Consider the following 8,364-nt stretch of genomic DNA (forward strand, 5'->3'; position numbering starts at 1 on the left):
TAACAGTCTGGATGGGGCCCTCTGCCCTGTGAAACCTGTCACACTCAGTCCTTCTCTGAGCTTTTGCCAGGGTTCCCCTCACTGGGATCCCTTCCTCCTCCTTGCTGCCCTGCCTAAATCTTATACAACCTCAGGGCATGTGATTCCATTCTCAATACCTTGTGGCTCTAGCCCTCCTTACTCCCCATTTCCTCTGTGCTCATACAGCATGCCTGCTTTGCTTTTGGTGTGTTAGTCTGTTTCTCTCATGAAATTCTAAGCTGCTTGAGGACAGAATCTGCTTTTTTACTTCTATCGTGCTCAATATAGTGCCAAGGGCATAGTAGCTGCTCAAGAAATATTTATTATTTTATTTAATGACCTAAACTACCTAAGGAAGTATCTCAGAGAGAACATCGGATCTTGAAGTGCCAATAACTTGACCAATGGAACAACATGCCTTATTTTTGGCCCATCTTAACTTGATCAAGATGTCCGTTATAAGTTAATTTATAAATTTAATGCAAATAACCATGAATATTTTTAAAGACCAACACAAGTTGATATTAAAGTTCACATGGGAAAAAAATACACAAGACTAGCTAGGAAAACCCTGAAAAGGAAGAGCTCTGAGGTGGTGCTAGCCCTAATAGATATAAAGCGTACTACGAAGCCTCTATGATTAAAACAACATGGCACATGTATACATATGTAACAAACCTGCACGTTGTGCACATGTACCTTAGAATTTAAAGTATATATATATAAAAAAAAAACCCAAAAAACAATGTGGTACTGGCGCATGACTAGACAAATAGGCCAATGGAAGAGAACAGAAAGTCTAGAGATAAACACAGCTATGTACAGACTTCCATTATAGGACAAAGGTGATATCTGTAATCACTGGGGCACAGAGGATCTTTTTAAGAAATGTTGTTGGGATAAACTAGATAGCCATTTAGGAAAATATAAATTATATTTATTTAAAAATCATATACAAGAATAAACTCTAGATGGACTAGAGATCTGAATTTTAAAAATGAAATTATGGCCGGTTGCATAATCCCAGCACATCAGGAGCTGAGGCAGGAGGATAACTTGAGCCCAGGAGTTCAAGACCAGCCTGGGCAACACAGTGAAACCTTGTTGCTACGAAAAGTACAAAAATCAGCTGGGCGAGGTTGTGAGTGCTTGTAGTCCCAGCTACTTGGGAGACTGAGGTGGGAGGATTGCTTGAGCCCGGGAAGTTGAGGCTGCAGTGAGCCATGATCCTGCCACTGAACTCCAGCCTGGGTGATGCTGGGTGACAGAGCAAGACAGCCTCAAAAAAAAAAAAAAAAAAAAAGAGAGAGAGAGAGAGAGACATATGAACGACCCTAAAATATATGAAAAAATGTTCAACTTCACATATAGTAAACATAATGCAATTTAAAACTAGAATGAATTATCACTTCTCATCCATCAGACTGACAAAATTATAAAGTTTGACAGTGCAATCTGTTGATGATGCTGTGGGGAACAGACGCTCTCACTGCTGGTGGGAATCCCAAATGGTGTACCCCTTTGGTGAATTTGTTGATATCTAACACAACTGCATGTGCATCCCATCACCCAGAAATCCTACTTCCAGAAATTTACTCTGAAGATACACCTCCAACAATAGGCTATTCATTACAAAATATTTGTAATTGTAAAATATGGAAACTACCTAAACAGGAAATTGGTGGAATTAAATATGGTTCATACACACAATGAGGTACTATGCAGCTATAAAAAACAAAGCAAACAAGGGAGATTCCTATGAACTGATATGGAATGCTAAGTACATAAGAGAATATATAGTATACTATCTTTTGTGTAAAAAAGAAAAGAGGGGAAACAAAATGTACATCTATCTGCTTATTGTTACCAAACGAAATTCAGGAAGGATAAACCAGAAAACAATAAAGCTGGTTATTTACTGGAGGCAGGGAATGGAAATGATTCTGGAAGGAGTAACACTTCTTTGAGAAGTTTTTATGATATAGTTTTGACTTTTGGGAGCATGTTAATGTTCCACATGTTTGAAAATAAAACTATAACAAGTTGAGAAGGAAAAGAAAAGCCTGAAACCCAAAGCAAATGGAAACAAGTGACCTCAGTTATATTTCAGATAAATACTATAACCACGCAGAAAGGGAAAAAACAAAAGGAAGAACAAATCCAAGGAACTCTTGAATACAGTGCTTGACTATCTACCGGTCAGTCTTGGGTAAAGTTGAGTGGGGGAGAATTGCAAACAACTCCTGAATGCTTTTTATTTATTTATAACTGTAAAAAATTTATTTTATTTTAGATTCAGTGGGTACATGTGCAGGCTTGTTACATGAGTATACTGTGTGATGCTGAGGTTTGGGCTGCTAATGATTTCTTCACTCAAGTAGTGAACATAAGTGAACATGGCAGCTGATAGATAGTTTTTCAATACCTGCTGCCCTCTCTCCCTATCCCCCTTTAGGATTCCCAGTGTTTATTGTTCCCATTTTTGTGTCCATGTGTACCCGATGTTTAGCTCCCACTTATAAATATGCTGTATTTCGTTTTCTGTTTCTGCATTAACTTGCTTAGAATAATGGCCTCTACCCGCATCCATGTTGCTGCAAAGGACATGATTTCCTTCTTGTTTATGGCTGTGTATTAATAGTATTCCACGGTGTATATGTACCACATTTTAAGAATCTAACCCACCCTTGATGGGCACCTGGGTTGATTCTATATGTTTGCTATTGTGAATAGTGCTGTGATAAACACATAAGTACCGGCTGAGTGAGGTGGCTCACAGCTGTAATCCTAGCACTTTGGGAGGCTGACGCAGGAGGATTGCTTGAAGCCAAGAGTTCAAAACCAGCCTGGGCAGAAAAGTGAGACTCTCTCTCTGAAAAAAATAAACAAACCCCTCAAGTCAGCTGTGCATAGTGGCCCTTGCCTGTAATCCCAGCTATATGAGAAGCTGAAGGAGGATGGCTTGAGCCCAAGAGTTTGAGGCTGCAGTGAGCTATGATCATGCCACTACATTCCAGCCTGGGTATCAGAGCAAGACTCTCTTAAAAAAAAAAAAAAAAAAAAAAACCCAAAAAACATACAAGTGCAGGTGTCGTTTTGATAGAATGATTTATTTTCCTTTGAGTGTATACCCAGTAATGAGATTGCTGGGTTGAATAGTATCTCTAATTTTAGTTCTTTGAGAAATTTCCAAACTGCTTTCCACAGGGGCTGAACTAATTTGCATTCCCAGCAACAGTGTATAGGCGTTCTCTTTTCTCTACAACCTTGCCAACATCTGTTATTGTTTGATTTTTTAGTAGTAGCCATTCTGATTGGTGTGAGATGGTATCTCATTGTGATTTTGATTTGCATCTCTCTGATAATTAGTGTTTTATAATTTTTTCATATGTTGGTTGGTGGCTTGTATGTCTTCTTTTGAGAAGTGTCTGTTCATGCCTTTTGCCCACTTTTTAATGGGATTATTATTATTTTTTTTCTTGTTGATTTGTTGAAGTTCCTTATAGATTCTGGATATTAGGTGTTTGTCAGATGCATAGTTTGCAAATATTTTCTCTCATTATGTAGGTTGTCTGTTTACTCTGTTGATAGTTGCTTTTGCTGTGCAGAAGCTCTTTAGTTTGGTTAGGTCCCAATTGTCAATTTTTGTTTCTGTGGCATTTGATTTTGAGGACTTAGCCATAAATTATTTGCCTAGTCCAATGTCTAGAAGAGTACTTCCTAGGTTTTCTAGGATTTTTATAGCTCGAGGTCTTACATTTAAGTCTTTAATCCATCTTGAGTTAATTTTTGTATATGGTGAGAAATAGGGGTCTGGTTTCATTCTTCTGCATATGGCTAGCCAGTTTCCCAGCACCACTTACTGAGTACGTTATTCTTTCCCCATTGTTTAATTCTGTTGACTTTGTTGAAGATCAGTTGGTCGTAGGTATGTACCTTGGTTTCAGGGGTCTCTATTCTGTTCCATTGCTATGTGTTCATGTTTTGTACCAGGTACCATGCTGTTTTGGTTACTGTAGCCTTGTAGTATAGTTTGAAGTTGGGAAATATGATGTCTCTGGCTTTATTCTTTTTGCTTAGGATTGCCTTGGCTATTTGGGCCTTTTTAAATTCCATGTGAAGTTTGAAAAGTTTTTTTCTAATTCTGAAAAAATTAATGTTGTAGTTTGATAGGGAATTGAATCTGTAGTCTGCTTTAGGCAGTATGGTGATTTTAATGATATTGATTCTTCCAATCCATGAGCACTGCATGCTTTCCCATTTGTTTATGTTGTCTATAATTTATTTTAGCAGTGTTCTATAATTCTCCTTGTAGAGCTCTTTCACCTCCTTGGTTGGATGTATTCCTAGATTTGTGTGTGTGTGTGTGTGTGTGTGTGTGCATGGCTATTGTAAATGGGATTGTGTTTTTGATTTTTTGATTTGGTTCTCAATTTGAATGTTATCAGTGTATAGAAATGTTACTGATTTTTGTGCGTTGATTTTTTTTTTTTTTTGAGATGGAGTCTCGCTCTGTCGCCCAGGCTGGAGTGCAGTGGCATGATCTCGGCTCACTGCAACCTGTGCCTCCTGGGTTCAAGCTATTCTCCTGCCTCGGCCTCCTGCACGTAGCTGGGATTACAAGCATGCACCACCATGCCCGGCTCATTTTTGTGTTTTTAGTAGATACAGGGTTTCACCATGTTGGCGAGGCTGGTCTTGAACTCCTGACCTCAAGTGATCTGCCCACCTGAGCCTACCAAAGTGTTGGGATTACAGGCATGAGTCACCACGCCCAGGCTGTGCATTGATTTTATATCCTAAGACTTTGCAGAAGTTTACCAAGACTAGGAGATTTTTGGTGGAATCTTTAAGGTTTTCTGGGTATAGTTTCGTATTATCAGCAAAGAGATAGTTTGACAACTTCTTTTCCTAGTTGGATGCCTTTTATTTCTTTCTCTTGCCTGATTGCTCTGACTGGGACTTCGACTAATGTGTTGAATATGAATGGTGAGAGTGGATATTCTTGTCTTGTTCCCATTCTTAGGGGTTTCCCATTCAGTATTATGTTGGCTGTGGGTTTGTTTTAAGTGGCTGTTATTATTTTGAGGTATGTTCCTTCGATGCCTAGTTTGTTGAAGGTTTTTATCATGAAGGGATGCTGGATTTTATCAAATGCTTTTTCTGAATTTATCGAGATGATCATATCACATGTTTTTTGTTTTTAAGTATGTTTACATGGTGTATCACATTTATTGATTTGCGTATGTTGAGCCATCCTTGCATCCCAGGAATAAAGCCCACTTGATTGTGATGAATTAACTTTTTGATGTACTGCTGGATTCAGTTTGCTAGTATTTTTTTTAAGGATTTTTGTATCCATGTTAATCAGGGATATTGGTCTGTAGTTTTCTTTTTTTGTTGTGTCTTTGTCAGATTTGGGTGTCAGGATGATACTGGTTTTGTAGAATGAGCTACTGGGGAGTCCCTCCTCCTTGATATTTTGGAGTAGTCTCAGTAGGATTGGTACCAGCTCTTCTTTGTATGTCTGGTAGAATTTGGCTGTGAATCCATCTGGTTCAGGGCTTTTTGTGGTTGTCGATTTTTTTATTATTGATTCTATTTAATTACTCATTCTTGGTCTGCTGAACTATTTTTAGTGTATATACCTTATTCATCTTGGGGTAGATTGCAAAACAATTGTGGAACTATTTTGGATGTATTGTGGGATTGGGCACATGAATAAATGCTGTTGAGAGCCAGAGTTCTCATTATGGGAAAGGAACATCAACATATGGAATGGAGGAAGGCAAGAAGGAACCTATGGGTTCGATTGGAATTAGGGGCATCGGTATGAAGTCATGATTTCTTCTATTTATATATGAAATACACACATATACATACATGCATGTACACATAAACATGTATGCATGTATATTTGTCTATGTATATATGTGTATTATATTTGCATATATATGTGTAAATAAATGAGTATTTTTTTCTAATTTTATTTACTAAAAGGACTTAGAAAGAAAGACTCTCCAGTAGCAATGAAAAACTAGCACTCAAATCTTGGTCTCTAATACTAAGAGGAACCAGAGCTCCTCAAATAAATGTCCAATTCCAGAGCCCGGATAGGGCAGGTAGAAGATGAACCTGGAACATCTTGATATGCCAAAAAGTAAAGAAATGCCTATGAAAAAATGATGGGGACATTTCCCAGGGATACTCCAGCCCCCTGAAGGGATTCCTACTGGCTAAATCTGGTAGAATTTAAGCACCAAAATAATTAAACACAGTATTGAATTATAAGCCACTGGAAAAAAAACAGGACTTCGTGAGTCCATATGGATGATAAATAGATAGGCAGATAAATATACACATAAATGAATGAGAAGAGAAGACTCTTGCTTACTGTATAAAGCAAGGAGCTGACTGGTGAATACGGAGGGTGTGCTGAAGTTGGAAAATTGTGATTTTGCAACTATTCTATTAAATATGAATTTAGACACGATCATCAATGGATGCTAAATACAGAGGAACATTTTAATGAGGAACAGGCCAGTTGCATGGTCTTAAACTGTCTCCCCACAGATTGCTTATTAGTTGTAAGGGAAAAAGTAGCCCTACAATAGGGAACCGAGATAACACTTTACACAGTCAAGAAATCTAATAACAGCTTGACCAGGTAATTAAAATTGACTTCAGCTTGAGGAGGCAGATGGCCATTGTGTGTCTCCTGAGAAGAGCACAATGTATTTATGTAGTATTCAGGCAGTGACTGTATAACCTGAGTCTAAATGCAAGAAATCATCATACAAATTCAAAATGAGTAAATACTCCATTTTTAAAAGTTGGATTTGTATTCTTCAAAAATGTCAACATCAAGACAATATTAAAAGCATCTAGGGACCCCCTATACAGTTCTCAACTATTTTCTAGGGGTAAATGTGAATACATCTGGAACATCTGACATTAGATCCTTTTGGGACTATAGGCTCAGGTCCCACTGTGGCTTCCAGGTGTTCATTGCTGTTGATTTCTTGTTTACCCTCTTATTTTTCATATAGGGCAGTGGAACGCTGTTTTTTCTAGTTCCACCTGGTTCATTCCTGGGGGCAGAGAACATATCTCACTCATCTCTGAAATTCCCACAGTGCCCGAAACACAGGTGCATGCTCAGTTAACATTTGCTGACCTGAAATGGATTGGATGAATCCAGATTGTTCTAGCATCAGAATTTTTGTCTGGAGGTCTGGGGGAAAAACCGCTTCAAAATCAAGGAGTGTAGTCTAATCAGCAGTATTTCCAAGATCTCCTTTTTTTGGATCTGGTGAAAGAGGTATAAGCAAAGCTGGATAACGAGTTTAGCAGAAAAAGTGGTTGTGGTAGGCTGAAAATACTCCCTGCGACCCCCTGACCCAAAAGATATCCATATCCTGGGACTGTTATCTTATTTGCCAAAAAAGGACTTTGCAGATGTGATTAAGTTAAGGATTTTGAGGTGGAGATTATCCTGGATCATCAGGGTGGGCCCTAAATATGATCACATGTATCCTTATGAGAGGGAGGCAGAGGGAGATTTGACACATACCGAAGAGGAGCAGGCAACACGATTGTGGAGGCAGAGGATGCAGCCACAAGCCAAGGAATGCTGGCAGCCACATGACATCAGAAGAGGCAAGGAAGGATTTGCTCCTGAGCCTCCAGAGAAAGTGCAGTCCTGCTGATACCTTGATTTTGGCCCAAGGAAACAGATTGTAGACTCTTGGCCTCCAGAATTTTGAGAGAATAAATTTCTGTTGCTTTGAGCCATGAAGTTAGTGGCAATTTATTACAGCAGACTTAGGAAAGTAATACAGTGGTAAAATGGAAATTGCTTCAATTCCAGTTCTACTAGTAACTCATACGCATACTTTCAGGAAGGCATGTTCTCTCTGAGCCTTCTTGTTTTAATTTATGACATAGAAAAATTGAACACATAAAGATATAGTGCATAAAGGAGCACAAGTATGAAAAACACAACTTCTTCATGCAAACCTCTCCTCCCTCTAATAGATAAAAGCAAGTGGTTCCCATCCTTACCTTCTTTCCTTGACCCATTCTAGTATTATGGACCACAACATGACCCAGAGTGACCATATGAATAATTCTACCTCTTGCCTTTTCTTTGTTAAAGCGTTGTTAGTCTGAGAAAGGATCCAACTCAGACTTAAAAAAAAAAATCCCATTGCGTGTTCTGATTAGTCATACTCTCCTTAATGAAATTGAACAGACTTCAACTCCTCATCCATAATAATAATAATATAATGTTGACTGGCTAATATTTATGGACTACTTAAAATGTACCAGGTACTATGCTAT

The sequence above is a fragment of the Hylobates moloch genome, unplaced genomic scaffold (genome assembly GCF_009828535.3).
Source record: "Hylobates moloch isolate HMO894 unplaced genomic scaffold, HMol_V3 SCAFFOLD_8, whole genome shotgun sequence".
In the NCBI taxonomy this organism is placed as follows: domain Eukaryota; kingdom Metazoa; phylum Chordata; class Mammalia; order Primates; family Hylobatidae; genus Hylobates; species Hylobates moloch.